This window comes from Gracilinanus agilis, chromosome 1 (assembly GCF_016433145.1).
Source record: "Gracilinanus agilis isolate LMUSP501 chromosome 1, AgileGrace, whole genome shotgun sequence".
Classification (NCBI taxonomy): Eukaryota; Metazoa; Chordata; class Mammalia; order Didelphimorphia; family Didelphidae; genus Gracilinanus; species Gracilinanus agilis.
The window spans coordinates 400,426,512-400,445,419 of NC_058130.1; the positions used below are offsets into that span (position 1 = coordinate 400,426,512).

At 39.1% G+C, this 18,908-nt stretch overlaps 1 protein-coding gene across 1 annotated transcript in view; it reads right to left on the bottom strand.

Annotated features, from left to right (window-relative positions):
- LOC123237655 (tetraspanin-36-like) overlaps nucleotides 1-18,908 on the bottom strand; it is a 57,304-nt gene that overhangs the window by 38,162 nt on the left and 234 nt on the right. The gene's annotated exons all lie outside the window — the stretch shown is intronic.

Below are 18,908 nucleotides of genomic sequence, written 5' to 3' on the forward strand. Positions count from 1 at the left end.
ACAAACCCAGCAATGGTATGGCTGGGTCAAAGGGCAGGCATTCTTTTATAGCCCTTTGAGCATGATTCCAAATTGCCAGCCAGAATGGCTGGATCAGTTCACAGCTCTACCAGCAATGCATTAATGTCCCAATTTTGCCATATCCCCTCCAACATTCATTACTCTCCCCTTCTTTCATTTTAGCCAATCTGCTAGGTGTGAGGTGATACCTCAGAGTTGTTTTGATTTGCATTTCTCTAATTATTAGAGATTTGGAACACTTTCTCATGTGCTTATTGATACTTTTGATTTCTTTACCTGAAAATTGCCTATTCATGTCTCTTGCCCATTTATCAATTGGGGAATGGCTTGATTTTTTATACAATTGCTTTAACTCCTTGTATATTTGAGTGATTAGACCCCTGTCATAGTTTTTCATTATAAAGATTTTTTCCCAATTTGTTGTTTCCCTCCTGATTTTGACTACATTGTTTTTGTTTGTACAAAAGCTTTTTAGTTTAATATAATCAAAACCATTTAATTTACATTTTGTAATTTTCTCTAACTCTTGCTTGGTTTTAAAATCTTTCCTTTCCCAGAGATCTGACAAGTATACTATTCTGTGTTCACTTAACTTGTTTATAGTTTCCCTCTTTATATTCAAGTCATTCACCCACTCTGAATTTATCTTGGTGTAGGGTATGAGATGTTGATCTAAACCTAATCTCTCCCATATTGTTTTCCAAATTTCCCAGCAGTTTTTGTCAAATAGTGGATTCATGTCCCAAAAGTTGGGCTCTTTGGGTTTATCATACACTGTCTTGCTGATGTCATTTACCCCAAGTCTATTCCATTGATCCTACTCTCTGTCTCTTAGCCAGTACCATATTGTTTTGATGACTGCTGCTTTATAGTATAGTTTAATATCTGGTACTGCTAGGCCCCCTTCCTTCACATTTTTTTCCATTATTTCCCTTGATATTCTTAATCTTTTGTTATTCCAAATGAAATTTGTTATAGTTTTTTCTAATTCAGTAAAGAAGTTTTTGGGTAGCTTGATAGGTATGGCGCTAAATAGGTAAATTAATTTGGGTAGAATTGTCATTTTTATTATGTTAGCTCGACCTACCCATGAGCAATCAATGGCTTTCCAATTGTTTAGATCCAGTTTTATTTGTTTGGAAAGTGTTTTGTAGTTGTTTTCATATAATTGCTGTGTTTGTTTTGGTAGATATAAAATACTTTTTTAAAGAAACCTTGGAATAAGAACATGAAATTGAATCATTATTCTTAGCCTTGGAGTATCCAATACTGCATTAGATGTTAAGATTAAGAAGTTCACTGTAGATAATATATATTCCCTGATCCTGAAACATGTGACATAGGCAGATGATATAAAAAGGATCCTTTTCATTCACTTGGTCATTCCAAATAGCACTAGCTTTTCCTCTCCCCAAATGACCATGCTCAATCATATTTGATTTAGCACTTTATTGGATGCCACATATTACTTATATCAATCTTTTCTTCATATGGAGGTAATTCATCAGTCAGCCAATAAGTCTTTATAAAGTCCTACTGTGTGCCAGGCACTGTGTGAAGTCCTGGGGCTCATAAAAGTAAAAGACAATCACATTTTCTCAGGGAGCTCACAGTCTAATGGTGGAGACAATATGGATGCAATTAGTGGGAGTTCTGAAGACAGTTTCAAATAGGAGAAATTTTCAGTGTATTTAAGGCCTCAGAAATTGGCAGGGCTCCTTTTATTGTTTTTTAAACCTTCTTAGACTTGATACTGTATAATGGTTCCAAGGCAGAAGAGTGGTAAGGGCTAGAACAGTGATGGTGAATCTTTTAGAGACTGAGTGCCCAAACTGTAACCCTCACACCTCATGTGAGGCTCCCGCCTTATTCCAGACAGGATAGGTAGGAAGCACACCTATTGGGCTGCTGGGCAGAGGGGCAAGTCATGTGAGAAATGTCCTCCGGCATGGTGGAGAGGGGAAGGGGAGCAGCACCCTTTGGCATAAGTGCCATAGGTTTGCCAACAAAGCAAGGAAGTGCTTGAGGACACATTTGAACAAAGAATCTTCTGTTCCTAGGTCTGGCCCTCAATCCATTGAGCTACCTAGCTTCCCCTAGTTCCATTTATTGTTTAGTTTCTTGTCTAGATAAAAGAAAGTGTTGGAGAAAATACTAATAATTTAAAATTAGAACTTAAAAGAATGTAGTATGTACCCCCTTACCCAGAAAAACATGTTAAACATTTCCCAGCACAACCATATAAACTATGTACAAACAAGATATCTACAGGACAAATTGGAAATAATCACTAGAGGGAAGGTGCTAGCATTAAGGGGAGAGAGATAGTCAGGAAGAGGCTTCTAGTAGAATAGGAAAGAAGCCAAATGAGGGGAAAGAGCATATTCCAGGCATGGGACTAGCCAGTGAACATGTACAGAATTTGATGTCCTTACTTACTCCTTTTTCCTCCGTGCTATTTCTCTCCCTTCATCCAATGCTCTATATACACTCAGATCAAGGTCTTGGCCATTTTTGACCCCTCAATACTTAATCACCTTGAGCTTTCACCAGTGAAGCACTGGCATCTCTCCAGAAACTTAGAAGTAATCCTATGGTATTCACATAGTTGAAGCAAATCTCCAGGAGTTATATCAGATGTGGCAGATTGAAGATCAAAGAGACAGCAGGAGTATCTGAGAGTGCATGAGACCATAATTATAGTCTAGGTGGAATACAACATGCTTAAGGCAAGAAGACTTTGAAGCAGAGGGAAGCCCCCTGCATGAGGCAGGAAGTCATTTATACTCTTCTCCTCCATACTATGGCTTTCTGCCACATGATGAAGCAATGACAAGACTTCCTAGGACATGCATGGCCAACCAGGATTTAGAAGTTCAGAAGCTATTACAGGCTCACAAAGCAGCATAAGTATGAGGCAATAATGAGCCAAGTGTTCCTTGGATGAACCTTGATATTTAGTTCAAATGCACATAGTAGAAAATCAGTGCCCTATCCATGAAGCCCTGATCATTGTCCTCTGATGTTTTAAAGTTCTTAAAGCCCTATTAAATAGATAATATATATTTGTCCTATCCTTCTGTGGTCTGGTCTTTCTGCAATGGACAGTCTACCCTCTTGTGAGAAGGACAGTTTTGCCATATTTACCAGGACTGTAAGATTCCTTAAGAAGACTTTTGTCTTCTTTGCATTTTAAGATCATAGACCTAAATGTTCAAAAGTTCCCTGGAGGTCATCTGCTCCAAATCCTTTATTTTTCACTGGTGGCTTAAGGGATCAGATAAGTTGCTCAAGGTCATCCTGGTAGTAAATGGCCAGACCAGAATCTGAATTCAAGTGCTTTGGAGGTATTTTGTTAAGTTTTGTTTAATAATATTTTATTTTCCCCTATTACATGTAAAAACAATTTTTAACATTCAATTTTTAAAAAGTTCTGAGTTCAAGATTCTCTCCCTTCTTCTGATCCTCCTTCCCTTACTCCCTTTTTCCCTGCCCTTTTCCCTCCCTAAAATGGCAAGCAATCATATAGATTTTATATATCTAGCCATGTACATTTTTCTATGTTAGTCACTTTGTGGATGATGAACTCAAATCCTTTGACTATAAATTCATGGCTTTAAAAAAAAATTCCTATAGCTTCTAGTATATTGCTGAGTATATTGTTGTAATTCCCCAACTTATACTGACTTTTGACTGAAATTCTACTGATGGGATAAATTTTCTGTTGATGCTTGGGATAGCAGCAAATGACCTAACTAAAGCTTATGAGAAAAATCAATCAAAAGATCCTTGCCTATTGGCAGCTAGGTGATGTAGTATATAGTATGCTTAAACTTAAAAGTCAGCATAGAGGACCCTACTCTATAACCAGAGATTTTCTGAGTGGCCTAGGGTGGTCATCAGATGTAAAGAACAAAACAGATTGGAAGCATGGCTTATTAGCTCAAAGTGCTCCAAGGTACAATGGAGTCACAAGTTTATCATATATGAAGTTAAAGATCCCTTTCACCCAAAAGCACAAGGAAAGTTTCCCACAACTACACAGAGCTGTATTTTTACTGTAGACAAAGAACCTATGCTAAACTTTCAACTATATTGTTATCACCAAGCCAGGTCTGGGAATATTTTGGTAGGACGGGAAGCCCCTGAATTTTTTGGCTTTGACTACTTTTGAGACCAAGTAGTTTATTCTAAATCTGGGCAAAATGCCCCTGCTAAGGGTTCGGCCTTGGCTTGCTAAGCAGCTGCATTCCTGACCAAAGGGGAAAAATGTTAACCTCTTCATTTCTGGTTTGCTGAGAGCTCAAAGCTTTTCAGTAAGACTATATTACTTTTTAAGAAAAGGTGTGAATCATGAAAAGGAGTCAAAAGAGGAATCTCAGATTTTTATCTTAGATAACCCAATCCAGACTTACTCTGATAAGAGCAGAGGGGTAAATACATGGTTCTGCTGGGCTGTGTAGACCTTTTGATGGGGTCCAGATAAAAATATCTATTCAAGATTCTAATTTCTCTTAATGGCTTCCTACACATTCCCCATTTTTGTTTAAATTTAAATGATTTATTACACAGCAAAACTTTTAATAATGAGAGGAGTCATCAATTAGTTATAATCATCAGCTATAGCTGGATCTGAGGGGATTTACAGATTATACTGCTTCTTTATGGCTCTCCACAAGTCAGGAAGTTCAAATGTGATTTTAGATACTCATTTATTAGCTATGTGACCTTGAGCAAGTCATTTAACCTCTTTCCGCCTCAGTTTCATGATACAATAGCCCAACTCATAAGGTTGGTGTATTAAGTTAATTCCAATATAGGCAAAGCACTTTGTCATTTAAAGTACTATATAAATGTTAGCTCTTTTCAATTATTTATTTATTGCTTAGATATTATTTTATTTATGTGAAAAGTATGTTTTTAAAAAGATGTTTTATTTACCTATTACATGTAATAACAAATTTCCACATAAATTTTCCAGAATTATATGACCCAAATTGTTTCCGCCCTTCTCTTCTCACTCCCGGAGTTGTCAAGCAATCTGATCTGGATTATAAATGTAATATCATGCAAAAAATGTCCATATTGGTCATTTTTATAAGAGATTAATCATATATAACAATATTCCCAAATAAGCTTAAATGAAAAATCACATGCTTTGTTTGATCTGCATTCCAACAATAGTTCTTTCTCTGGAGGCAGATAGCATTCTTCATCTTAAGTCCCTCAGAATGGTCCTGGATCATTGCATTGCTGAGAGTAACTGAGTCAATCATAGTTGATCATTCCACAATATTGCTTTTACTGCATAATGTTCTTCTGGTTCTGCTTTTTTCCCCTCTGCATCAGTTCATATAGGTCTTAGCAGCTTTTTCTGAAAATCATCCTCATCATTCCTTACAGCACGATAATATTTCATCACCAGCATATACCACAATTAGTTCAGCCATTCCCCAATTGATGGACATCCCTTCAACTTCCGATTATTTATTAAATATATACTGTGTGACATGTAAAATGCTAGGTGCTGGGAATACAAGTCCAAAGAATGAGATAATTCTGGTTCCTAAGGAACTTTCATTCTAATGAGTGAGTCCTTGTGTTGATTCCAAACATTTGTTAGCAGAATTGATTCTCTCTTCTTTTCTTTTCTTTTCTTTTCTTTTCTTTTCTTTTCTTTTCTTTTCTCCTTGTAAAGCTGGTTAGTAACTCAATTAGTGCATGTTAAGAAGGTCCTTTGATTACCCATAGAATAGCTCAGTTAGCTTACAATTCCAGCCACCTCAGTGTGGTTGTAAATGAGGTTAGTCACAAGGAATCTTGGAGATTAAGCATGGCTTTGATCTGATCCCTTCATCACTGGAAAAACTACTCAGAATGTCAGTCAGTATTGTCATTCCATAGGTATTGTCATTCCAAGTGGAGCCAGCCCAAAATCAAATTCCCTGTTCCTCTGCTCTCCAACCAAATCTTACCCTGTTCAAAGCCTACCTCTAGCTCCTTTGGAAAAGTATTTCCTACCCCCTCTATCCTGAAGTTGTTTCTCTCCAGTAGATTCCAATAGCAATTTTGGTCTGTATAATTCATCTGGAAATCTATCATGCAAATGCAACATCTTTTTTTTTTTTCTTGAGCTGCTGCTTAAGTATTTTATTTAATTATATTTAATTAATAATTTTTAATTTAATAATATGTTTGACATCTAAAGCCCTTCATCATGACACCTTCCAACCTTTCCAGTTTCCTTACATTGTGAAAATAGCCCCCCCTTCTTGCTATTCTTCCAAGCACATCTCCCAACTCTATACACTGTCACTGCCTATTTATCCTCCATACCTGGAATGCTCTTTCTCCTTACCTACAACTCCTGGCTTTTCTGTTTTCCTTTAGGTCCCAGATAAAATCCTGCCTTCTGTAATAAAATGTTCATACTGTCACTTAATGCTTTCACCCTGAGATTATCTCCGGTTTATCCTGTATTCTTCTCATATAGATATAGTTGCTCGCATCTTGCAGGTCTCTCATAGACTGTGCTCTCCTTGAAAACAGCCACTGTTTTGTGAATGTGTGTATGTGTTTGTGTTTGTCTTTGCCTTTTCTTTTATCTCCAAGACTTAGCACAAAGTCTGGCACTGCAGAAGATACTTCATTAAAGTCTCTTCTTTGTTTCTAAGACTGAGCCTAGCACTGAGCCTGTGCTTAAAAAATGTATTGGTTTGATTTAAAAAAAAACTAAAAATCTGAAAGACTCCATGCTGTACCAACTCCCATTCTGACTTTGGGAGAACAAGGTAGAGAACTCTCTTTTCTTCAACTCCTAGAGACTAGTGATGAGAATTGTTTGCTTTACATTGCAAAGGCAGCAACTTCTTGTTGGGAGCCTAGATAGGTACCTGACATTTACTAAACATATTTAGGGATAGCTGCATGGCTCAACGGATTGAGAACCAAGTCTAGAAGACCAAAGGTCCTCAGTTCAAATCTAGCCTCAGACACTTTCTAGCTGTGTGATCCTGTGCAAGTCACTTAACTCTAATTGTCTACCCCTTACTAAGCTTTTCTGCCTCAGAAACAATATTGGTTCTAAGATAGAAGGTAAGGGTTTAAAAAAAAATGTGTTTCTGGCCCAACTCCTTTCCTGGGCTGATTCATCTGCCTGCTAATAGCTCTTTGTCCCTTGTGGATGAGGTGCCCCAAAGATTAGAGCAGAATTTCTTAACATTTTTTGTGTAATGAGCTCTTTGGAAATCTGGTGAAGCTCAGGTATCCCTTCTCAGAAAAACGTGTTCAGATGCATAATAATGTATGTATGATTTACAAAAACCAAATTATATTGAAATAGTTACCAAAATATTCTAAAAAACAAGTTCACAAAAGCCCAAGATTAAGAATCCCTACTTTAAGTGAAATGAACAAAACCAAGAGAACATTTATAGGCAGCAACAGAAGTGTTTGAAGAATGCCCACCTCCAGAGAAAGAATGGATAAAAAGAAATAAGCAAGATATAGCTTTATATATTTTTATATCTTTTTGTCAGATGATGCCTTATCTAGTGGAGGGGGAGGGAGAAAAGGAGATACCTAGAAACTTTAGTGTTATAGTCATACAAATAAATGAATGTGGAGTTAAAAATAATCTCTACCTTAGAGAGGTCTCTCTAAAGAGAAAGCTGACTTGAAAGCACAATATAATTAGTAAGGAACACTTTGTTATTTAGTCATTTCAGTTGTGTTCAACTCTTCATGACCTAAATTTGGGGTATTTTTTGGCAAAGATACTAGAGTGTTTTCCCATTTCCTTCTCCAGCTCATTTTACAAATGAGAAAACTGAGGCCAACAGGGTTAAGTGACTTGCCCAGGGTCACATAGCTAGCAAGTGCCTGAGGCCAGATTTGAATTCAGGAAGAGGAATCTCCCTTATTCCAGACCCAGTGTTCTATCCACTGTGTACAAGCAAGAGACTTGAGAGAGGAAGGAAAGCTGTCCCTGAAAGGAATGTGATTCTGTGGTCATATCTAAATTTGTTCTTTTCATTTATGTAGTCTTTCTGTGTATAAGTAAAAACTTGAGAGGGAGGAAAGCTGTTACCACAAGGAATGTGATTCTATGATTTTTTTCTAAATTTCCTCTTTTCATTTATGTAGTCTTTTTACAAGATGCCTCATTCATTCATTCATTCATTCATTATAGACAGCTGTATGTTGAGGGACGGGTAGGTGGCCCAGTGGATAGAGCACCAGGCTCAGAGTCAGGAGGATTTGAGTTCAAATTTGGCCTCAGACACTTTTCTGTGTGACCCTGGGCAAGTCATCTAACCCTATTTGCATAGCCCTTGTCCATCTATTTAAAAGTTTTTGCTAAGACAGAAAGAAAAGGTAAAAAAAAAAATAGTATATTGTGTAAGAGGCAGCCTGGTGAGATGGTGAGAGAGTCAAACCTTAGAGTCAGGAATATTTGGGTCCAAGTCCTGCCTCTGAAATATACTGACACTGTGAACATGAGCCCTAACCCCCCAGTGCCTCGGGCAACTGGATAAGTTATAGGCTGTTTGAATCACTGAACAAAGTTTCTACATTGATGAAATATGAAATTACAGGATCGAATAAAAAAGAATCACTATCTTATTATAAAATTATAGTTTATTTAGCATCTATATTCAAATCCAAATATTCAAAATGCTGGATTATCAGTGCTATATAAAGTATTTAAAAATTTTGCATCAATATCCATTAGGGAAATTGGTGTATAGTTTCTTTACTCTGCCTTCACTCTTCCTGGTTTAGGAGTCAGCAGTTTTGTTTTCTGAGGTGGAGTTATTTAAGTATTCTATTTCTTCTGTTAATTTGGGTTACTTATATATATACATATATATGTATATGTATATATATATGTATATAATATGTATGTATGTATTTAATGTAGTCATCTATTTTGCTCAAGTTATCAGATTTGTTGGCATATATAATTGGGTAAAATAACTACTAATGATTGCTTTAATTTCCTCTTCATTGGTTGTTAATTCGTCCTTTTTATTTTTGATACAGTGCTGTATAAAATAAATTAGGCAGTCGTGGAGTCTTGCCTTTTAGGGATTTTCAGGAGAAGAATAGAAGATCCTTGAGGGTGGGGACTCTGTATGTAAATATGTTTGTATCCGTAGTACAGACCACCATGCCTTGCACAGAGTAGACACCTAATGTTTGACTGATTATATTAGAACACTGATATAGGTGAATATGTGGAAGTCAAAATCTAGGGAGTGCCAAGCATTGACCATGGGTATGACTCTCAGTCCGATTTCCTATAATAGCTGCTTGTATTCCCTGCTTCTATGACCTGACCAAGAATGGGCACTTAACCAGCTTCCTATGATTCTGCTTCCACTGAATGGACAGCCATAGGTCCCCCAGGGCCAAAGAGAAAATATATAATAATTCCTTTTCTTCATGACAGCCTAAAGACAGATATATATATATATATATATATATATATATATATATCTATATATATCATGTCACTTCCAATTTTTCTTTAGGTTAAATATTCCCAGTTTCTTTAAATGGTCTTTGGCAGGGGGTTCTAATTCACTCAACATCGTGGTTAACCTTAGGAGCCTTAAATCCTCCTATTAAATACCCACTACCTGTTAAATACTTACCTATACTGTGGATATACCATGCTTGGCAGAGGGAAGTAAAATTCAACATGAAATAAATCATGGTTCCTGCCCTTAGGAAGCCTATTATAGCCTTTGAGAAAACTAAGTGAATTCCTCCACCATTTTTACTTTACAAGTCAGGCTGTGCCCAAAAGCTGTGATGCTAAAAACTGTAGAGTAGCAGCTATTCTTCCTTACAGGTATGCCTCACTCAAAAAAAAAGATACATGGAATCTGGATATCATAGAATAAATGAAATAAATTAGGGAGTCCCAGATGTAGGTAGCACAGGTCTGTCAACTCAGCTGTGAAGGGAGGTTGAGGCTGATGTATCTTTTGAGCCCCAGGAGCTCTTAACTACAGTTGGCTGTGTTGATCCAGTATCCACATTAAGTTCAGTATGTTCTATAGCATGAAGTGATACTAGCTTGCTTAAGGAAGGAGCAGACTAACTCAGGATAGAAAGAAAGAAAGAAAGAAAGAAAGAAAGAAAGAAAGAAAGAAAGAAAGAAAGAAAGAAAGAAAGAAAGAAAGAAAGAAAGAAAGAGAGAGAGAGCGNCCGGCCCCAACACTGCCATCTTTCCAGTGTCCTTGAGGAACAAGGAGCTTGTCAACACATGGATAAACAACATGTGTGGGTGACAAAGGCCAAGTACTTAGAGACAGGAAACCAGAGGGCACCAAAAGCTTAAAATACCAACATGTTATTGAAAGAAACAGAGCACTCAGGAGGAAGGACTGGAATTGTGCTCTCTCATCCATTTCATTTGTTCCTTCCTTCATTTCATAAACATTATTAAGTGTCTACTACATGCCCAGCTCTGTACTAGGTGCTGGAGAGGTACAAACTTTAGATAAAACACTCCTGCCCTCACAGAATGAGTCATTTTACTGTACCACAATACCTTTCTTTCTTTTTCTTTTCTTTTTCTAAAAGCTGGGCCAGTGGTTTAATTGATGAGTGTAACCAAGGGAAAAAAGAAGGAAGAAAGAAAGAAAGAAAGAAAGAAAGAAAGAAAGAAAAAGGAAGAAAGAAAGAAAGAAAAGAGAAGGGGAAGAGAGGGAGGGAGGGAAGAGGAAGGAAGGAAGTTTTTTATTTCAGATAAAGGTTTGTCAGCATTAAAATAAGTATGAGATTGTTCTGACAAAATTTCAATTTGACAAACAACTTTTAGAGAACACATCGTTTGAACAGGACAAGACACAACTGTATAAAACCAGTTTACGTAACATAATGTGGGAATATCTGGCAGATTCACTAGAATGATACCCTTAAGGCTGTTCCTCTGTGAAGGCAAGGCTCTGTGATTTCAATGACCAGAAGAATGTAGGAACAGAGGGATCTGTGCTCAGGTTCTGGGGAAAAATGGTTCTCTGTAGTGAAAGGCTACAGATGACAAGACCTTTTGACACAACACAGAGATAGTATTTCTAACTTTCCTGAAAAAAGGGAATTTTAGACTGCTCTTAAAGCATTAGCATAAAAGACAGGTTTTTCCCCCTCCCACATAAAAAGAACCTTAGATCTCTAACAATCTCTGTAAATTTTCCTACAATTATACAGTGATTTTCTTCCAGGTAGAAAGAAAATGCCTTGGGACCAAACATCCTTAGGCTCCATGTTTTGGGTTTCTTTCCTCATAAATGACAATGTTTGATTATGAGGCTTTTTGGGGTTTGTTCAAAGCTAAACTCTGAAGGTTTCAAAGAAAACGTTGTCTTAACACTAAATTTTCCCCCTCTAATATTAAGGTCAGATATGAGTATGCAACAGATTCTGTGTTCCAATGGAGTAAAGGGCATTCCTGATAAAGATACTCCATCTACTGATGCAGATTGCTACCTGCTCTTCAACCTATACTCTTAGAAGATTGACTGGAGCACAGAGTGGGGTTCAGGGTCACTTAGGCAATCTATGCCAGAGATGAGGCTTGAACCTCCCCTACCCCAGTCTTCTTTCTGACTGTAAGGACAGCTTTCTATCCACCCTAAAGTTCAACCTGTACTTTTAAAGATTATTGTTTGGGAGAAATAGTTTCAGTAATTCAGTAAAATGCGATTTGAAGTCCCATCGTCAGTTTAACCCACATACTTATAGTTTTGAAGCACTCAAGAATGCATGCTTTGTACTGGCTACCACGATTGATTTTTACTGAGACTTCAGGCAATTTGGCATAATGCTTGTTCAAGGAAGGAAATGGCATCAAAGAATATGAAAAATGCATTAGGAAATAAGTGGAAATGTGACCAGCTAAGGTCAAAGTTACTACCTCTTAGAACAGCCCATCCTATGCTTAGTCTCAATTATTCTGAGCCTTTAGGGCTGAATGACTGTTACCAACGTGACATTAAAAGATTTTTTTCCTTAATAGATTCTGAAACTGACTCATTCTGTGGTCTTAAGAAAACACGTGGTATAATTTTCCTACTCAACTTTGAGGTTTGAATTGATGTTGCCAAAGCAATGCAAACCTTCTCATGCTTTCTTCTAATGATGCCACCAGCACATTTCACCTGGTGAGAGTGAAAGGATGGGTTTCTTCAGAAGAGGAAATAAGAGTGGCGATTCCTTTGGAGGGAGGCTTATGGGGAGGGTGAACACAGAAGTTCTGACTTAAAAGAAGCATGAGGGAGAGATGATGAGCTCACTAGTAGTCTGTCTGTCACAGGAATCAGAATGGGGAGTAACTTCTTTGGATGGAAACCACCTTAATATCCATTCATGCACAGGACCATGTGCTATTGGAATGGGAAAAGACTCACTCTCCCATAATGATGTGGGCTGAAGGTACAGGTGTCATTAGGAAAAAAAGAGGGATTGTTGGGATAAAGAAGGCAAAGCTACCTGAGATCAGGGGCATTTAGGAGTTTCCATGACAATCTAAAATATAGCAGGGGGCAGCTGGGTAACTCAGTGGATTGAGAGCCAGACCTAGAGACGGGGAGGGTCCCAGGTTCAAATCTGGCCTCAGACATTTCCCAGCTGTGTGACCCTGGACAAGTCACTTAAGCCCCATTGCCCAGCCCTTACCACTCTTCTGCCTTTGAACCAATACATAGTATTTATTCTAAGATGGAAAGTAAGAGTTTAAAATAAAATAAAATACAGCATTGACAGAAAAGGCAGAAGTGATGGCAACAATCAGAGACATCCCCTTGTCAGGCCACTGCCAAAAAGTACCCAACTGTATATGATTAGGGGTTTTGGTTTTGTAAGATTACTCTCTTATAAAAATGAATGATATAGAAACAGGTTTTGAGTGATAATACATACATAACCCAGTGGAATTGCTTGTCAACTCCAGGAATGGGGCAGGGGAGGGAAAGAACATGAATCATGTAACCATGGAAAACTTATATGTAAATTTGTCAAAAATAAAGGAAAAAATTAAAACAAAATAAAAAGTACCCAAGTGACCCATAGAAGCTATAACAGGATACTGTACAGACCAGTGATGTGTGAACAGTCACAAATACTGCCTTCACCAAAGTCTCAATTCTGCTAATACGATTAGGACTTTCCCTATTGGGGAAATTTTGAGGTTGTTTATACCCCTCTCCTCAAGGTAAAGAGAAAACGCCTTATCTCCTTGCTAATTAGGATTCAGAAGCAAGCCTCAAGTCTCTCTTTATATGCCTTAGTAATAAATGCTTTATGTTCAAATGTTATAGTCTTAGATGATGATAGGTGAGCTGAATACCCTACAGATGATCCATATTTTAGATGTTCCCTCAGAGCCAGACTGCTGGGTAGGAGACTCAAAGCAAGTATGGAGAGAGGTTTGGCTCACATGTGAGAACTAGCCTGTAGGAGATGACGTAGAAGGTGGGCATACCAGAACACCCCTGGAAACTTCTAGGGACCTGGTGGATAAATGGGATTCCGTGCTAAAAATCTTGGGTGATTTAGAGAGAATGAAGCAAACCCTTTAATTGGTCACTGAACAGAGAGGTTAGATAAATCAGTGTACCTGAAGGAAGAAAGTGATTCTATCTGCATCATTCTTATCCTTCAATGTTCCAGGAAGCATCCAGTAACCTAGGGACTTTCCCATGAGGGCTGGGGGCAGGGTGGCCTTTTTCTATCCTGGCAGCTTGGCAACTGCTCCCAAGTGGCAGCTAAAGAATGCACCTGAACCTGGGCCCCTGACTATCTCTTGTGTGTTGTATTTCTTTCTCCATTCCAGTCCATCCTCCACGCAGCTATCAAACTGATCCATCTGCAGCAGAGATTTGATCACATCGGCCCCATTCTTGCCTCTCCCCACCCCCACTCTCATTTAATCAACTCATCTGGCCCTCTGTTCCTTCCAGGATCAAATGTAAAATCCTCTAGTTGGCCTCATGGCCTGATCCCTTCCCTACCTTTTCCAGTCTTCTTACATTTTATATCCCTGACCCTCAGGTTCTTTGATCCATCACATTCTTCCTCCTTTGCACCAGACACTCTATCCCTAAACTGTGGCTGTCTCTCACCTGCCATGCCTGGAATACTCTCCCTCATCATCTTCACCTTCTGGCCTCCCTCAGGTTTTCTTGTAGCCATGGTGATGTCAATCAAGGACCATCCCTGTCCTTAGTTCCCCAAAAGGTATATAAATTCCCTTGTTCTTCAGAGAGTCATGTAGCATGGTGCATTCTCCCAGGGATGTGTCCCTATAGCTCCAGAGCCCCAGAGCCCCAGGGTATTGACTGAGTAGTTTGTGACACTTGGCTCTTTGATGGTGGCAGATTACTGGACCTGTCTCTTTCCTAATTAAAGATTTGGTTTTTCTGACTACTTTAGTAGTTCTGTGTTTTTCAAGATTAACACCTCTATTGGACAAATCAAACTCTTTGGATGTCTTGGAGATACTTCAAATTGTACATGTCCCAAACCTAACTCATTAATTACCCTCTTCTAAATTTCACTTTCTTTCAAAGGCATCAATAGTCATTCTTCCAGGTTCCCAACTTCATAACCTTATCACTCTCCCTCTTCTCTTTACCCCACATATTCAATCCTTTGTTAAATCTTGCCATTTTTTTCTTCACAACATCTCTCAAGTCTCATCCCTTTTCTCTCTTCACACAACTACAACTTTAGTCCAGGCCCTCATCTTTCTCTTGCCTGAATTATTTTAACAGGCTCTTAATTCATCTTTCTGCTTCAAGTCTTTCACCACTGCAATCAAAGGGAGCTCCCTTAAGCAGAAATCTGATCACATCACTTCCCTCCTCTGTATTAGCTCCACTGGCTTGATATAGCTTCTAGAATCAAATAAAAAACCCTTTGGCATTTTAAAGCCCATTCACTACTTTGCCATAACCTTTCTGGTACATTATTCTCCTCCCACTCTCTGTGAGCCAACCAAACTGACCTCTCACTTCCTCTCAGATGACAATCCATCTCCTATTCCCAACTTTTTGTATGGAAATGGCTCTATCTCCCTCCTCACTTCCACCTTAATCTCTTTTTCTTCCTTAAAAACTCTCCTCCTACCTGACACCCTCCCTGCTCCCCTCAACTGAGCTCCCATCTCTAACTACCCCTATATTTAACTATTTTGTATTTATTCTATTGATCTGTCTGTCGGTGCTTTATTTTTTCCTTGTCTGTCTCTCTATATCTTTGCTGTATCCCCCATCAAAATGTAAATTCCACAGGAGTAGGGATTATTTCATTCATTGTATTTGTGGCCCCAGCATGCAAAGTGCCTGGCATAATAAAAGGCACATAGCACAATGCCTGGCATATATTTGTTATTTGACCACTGGGTTGATAAAAACTCTGAAAGTTGCTGTGGCCATAAAGGCCATTGTATTAGAGATGGAAACAAATGACAAAACAACAAAAAGGGAAAAAAGTCTGGTTCTCACAGACTGATTTTAGGCATTTTTAAAGCACCCATTTAAACATTGTAATTTAGCTAAGGCAGTTTTTAGACTGGGACTTTGACACAATAATTACATAAATGGAAACCTCTCTCTTCCAACAAATACTCTGAAAGCAGGTGCTTCCCTCCTTCACAGTATAGGAGTGAAACTTTCCTCTACCCTAGTGCTGTGGGCACAGCTGAGAGGAGGGACTGACTATCTGAAAGTTCCACTTAGGGGGTTGGACAGGAAATAAACAGATTGCTTGTGTATAGGGAGAAGAAAAAAGACCAGCCTTGGTGTAGCAAAAATGCTATGAGTAGTGCCATTGACAACCTGGAAAAACACAGAACTATTAAAGTAGTCAGCAAAACCAAGTCTTTGATAGTGTTCAATATTCAGCTGCCATACAGAGTCAAGTGCCTAAAAACCACATAAAGCCAAGGGCTCTGGGACTCTGGGAACAGTATCTCTGTAAGAATCAAAGTGCAAGATGATTCTCTGAAGAACAATAAAACGTAGGAATCTTCTATACCTTTTGGGGAACTCAGGAAATCAAACCTACACTGACTGGCTGCAAGCAGGCTTAGGAAACAGGCTGTCACCAGAGGCTGGGGTATCAGGGAGTGACTTATAATGGATACTTACTAAAAGGATGGTTCCAGCATAGGTGTTGATCTTCTTGGGTACAGATCTCTGATACAATGGGGGAAACTTCTAGGACAAAAAGGCACTTGACATTTGACTGGTCTACTAGTCCCACCTAAACTGGGTATTTTAAGGTCTCTTGTTCAGTCTGAAACGAGGCTCTCTGGGACTTCCCTAGGAGCAAGTTCCCAAGGGATATGGGCAAACTTGGGGTCTCCAGCTTTCAAGTTGATACCATTATTACTTGGCATGAAAAGGATGAAGAGCAGCAACCTAGGGCAAACTGGAGTAGCATGACCACTGTGATGTCTTATCCTTAGATCTCTTCCATTTCTTCTCTAATCTAGTGGGTAAAATGGTATTGGGAGGAGGAGAGGAGGGCTTGTTATGGTACTGTATGGAGTGGAAATTGAGGGGACCTTGAAAATTCCAAAGTACATCCTCTTTAACCACCATTAAACAATTTAACTGGGGAAAACCATCAATAATGCTTTATTGAAAGAGAAATGTGGGGGTACTGTCTCAAGTCACTGACCCAAGACAGAAGCCCCCAAAGAGTTACAGAGAGAGAGATCAGGCCATGTCTGCCTCTGAGGTACCAGGCACAGACAGACTCACTGACTCAGAGAAAAAAACTCTAATACAAATGTCCTCGGGTTTCTCCGGAGATGCTCCCAACTAGAGTGAACATTTCAAGAGATTGGAGACAAAATATTGAATAGCTTTAAAATGGACACATTCAAGTAAATTAACATCTTCAAAAAATTGGACAATACCTTTACAATAGGATGTGAGGATCACTCAAGCCATAGGAAGAAGCTTCAATAGATACAAGACAATACAAAGCACTGGTACTACTTCAGGGTCTAAGAACAGTCCAGCCTCAGACTCCTGCCTCAGGAAAATTCCCAAACAAACTCAAAAGACTCAATTCAAAACACTTTATCCTACTGGGTAGGGTGGAATAATCTTGTAAATGGAAGGGAGGGGAGAATCCGCTTTGACTAATTTTTTGGAGATATTAATAACCATTAATAACTTGAGAAGAATACACTAATTTCTCATTCCACACAATACTGATATTAACCTGGGCCAGCTGCCTCCAGTTGTTACATAGGTCTGCATACTTTTATGTGTCTCAATATAGAGTGAAAGCAAAGTGTCATGTGTTCAAAGTGCCAGGACTGACTGCCGCTTATTCCCTATGACTTCAGGCAAATCTCATACCCCTCTGGATCTCAGTTTTCTCATAGGCAGAATGAAGCTGTTATTGTAGATGGCCTCTCATAAGATCCCTTTTCCAGCTCTGTATCTGTTATGAACCCAAGGCAACAAGGTCCAAACCTAGGATTTTTACTGACTTCTTATATACTTGCTAAGAAGCAGTCTTAGGGTGCAATAATGTAGTGGTGAGGGAGAATGGAAAACTAGCATTTACTATCAGGTGCTCTTTGTGCCTTGTGCCAGGTACTTTACGAATAACTTAGTTTATTATCTTCACAGGGTTGCTGTTATTACCCTCATCTAACAGATGAGGAAACAGAAGCAAACAGCGGTTAAGTGACTTGTCTAGGAGTCACACAGCTAGGAAGTGTCTGAGCCTACTGTTGAACTCAGGTCTTCCTGACTCCCAGGCCTACCCTCACACCTGCCCTCCCCCATCTAATAGAATCTATCAAAGCTCTTTTGAATGGCATCAGCTAAACTCCTTCCCCCCATTTTCCTTTACCCAGAGAAGAGTGTCCCTGCCAACCAATGAGATGTTAGGAAACTCTTCCAGGGAACAGCCTGTTTGACATCAGCATGTTTACTCAAAATCCACCTGCAGCACATTAAGCCTTTAGCCAACTAAATTTTCCACATCTCTTTCTTAGTTTTTTTTTTCCTCTGTGAAAAAAGCTGCTTTTGACTGGTGCCTTTTTTGGTGTTTGCTACTGCATTGTTCTTTAGAAACCCAAGTCAAAAAAAGTCAACACCACAATGTGAGATGACTGAGGACATGAAAGGAGCAGAATTGGAAAGTAATACTGAATTCTAATAATCCTTTGTCTCCCTCCCTCTCTCTCTGTCCCTCTCTCTTTCTCTCTGTCTCTGTGTCCCCCTTGCTTCCCTTCTTTCTTTTCCTCCCTCTCTCCCTGTGTCTCTCTATATCTCTTTCTCTCTTTCCTTCCCTCTCTCCTCACCCTTTCTCTCCCTCTCTCTCTCTGTCTCCCCCTCTCTCTTTCCTTCCTTCACTCCCTCCCCCCTTTCTCACTCTATCTCTCTTTCCCTTTCCCCCTCTATGTCTCTCCCTCTCCCTCCATCTCTCATCTGTCTGTCTCCTTCTTTCTCTTTCCTTCCCTCCCTCTCTTTCTCTCTCCTCTGTCTCTGTCTCCTCTTTCTTTTCCTGTCTCTCGGTCTCTGTCTGTCTCTCCCTCTCTCTGACTCTTTTTCTCTCCCTCCTTCCCAACCATTTCTCTCTCCCCTCTGTCTTTCTCCTCCTTCTTTTCCTATCTCTGTCTGTCTGTCTCTCCTTCCTCCCTCTCTGTCTCTTTCTCTATCTCTCCCCTCTCTCTCTCCTTCCATCCCTCTCTCTGTGTCTGTCTTTCCCCCTTTCTTTCTCTCTCTCCCTGTTTCCTCTTTCTTTTCCTGCCTATTTCTGTCTCTGTCTCTGTCTCTCTGTCTGTCTCCTGCTGACTTGTTTTCATTTCCTTTATCATGTGCATCGGTTCATCCCCGACACTA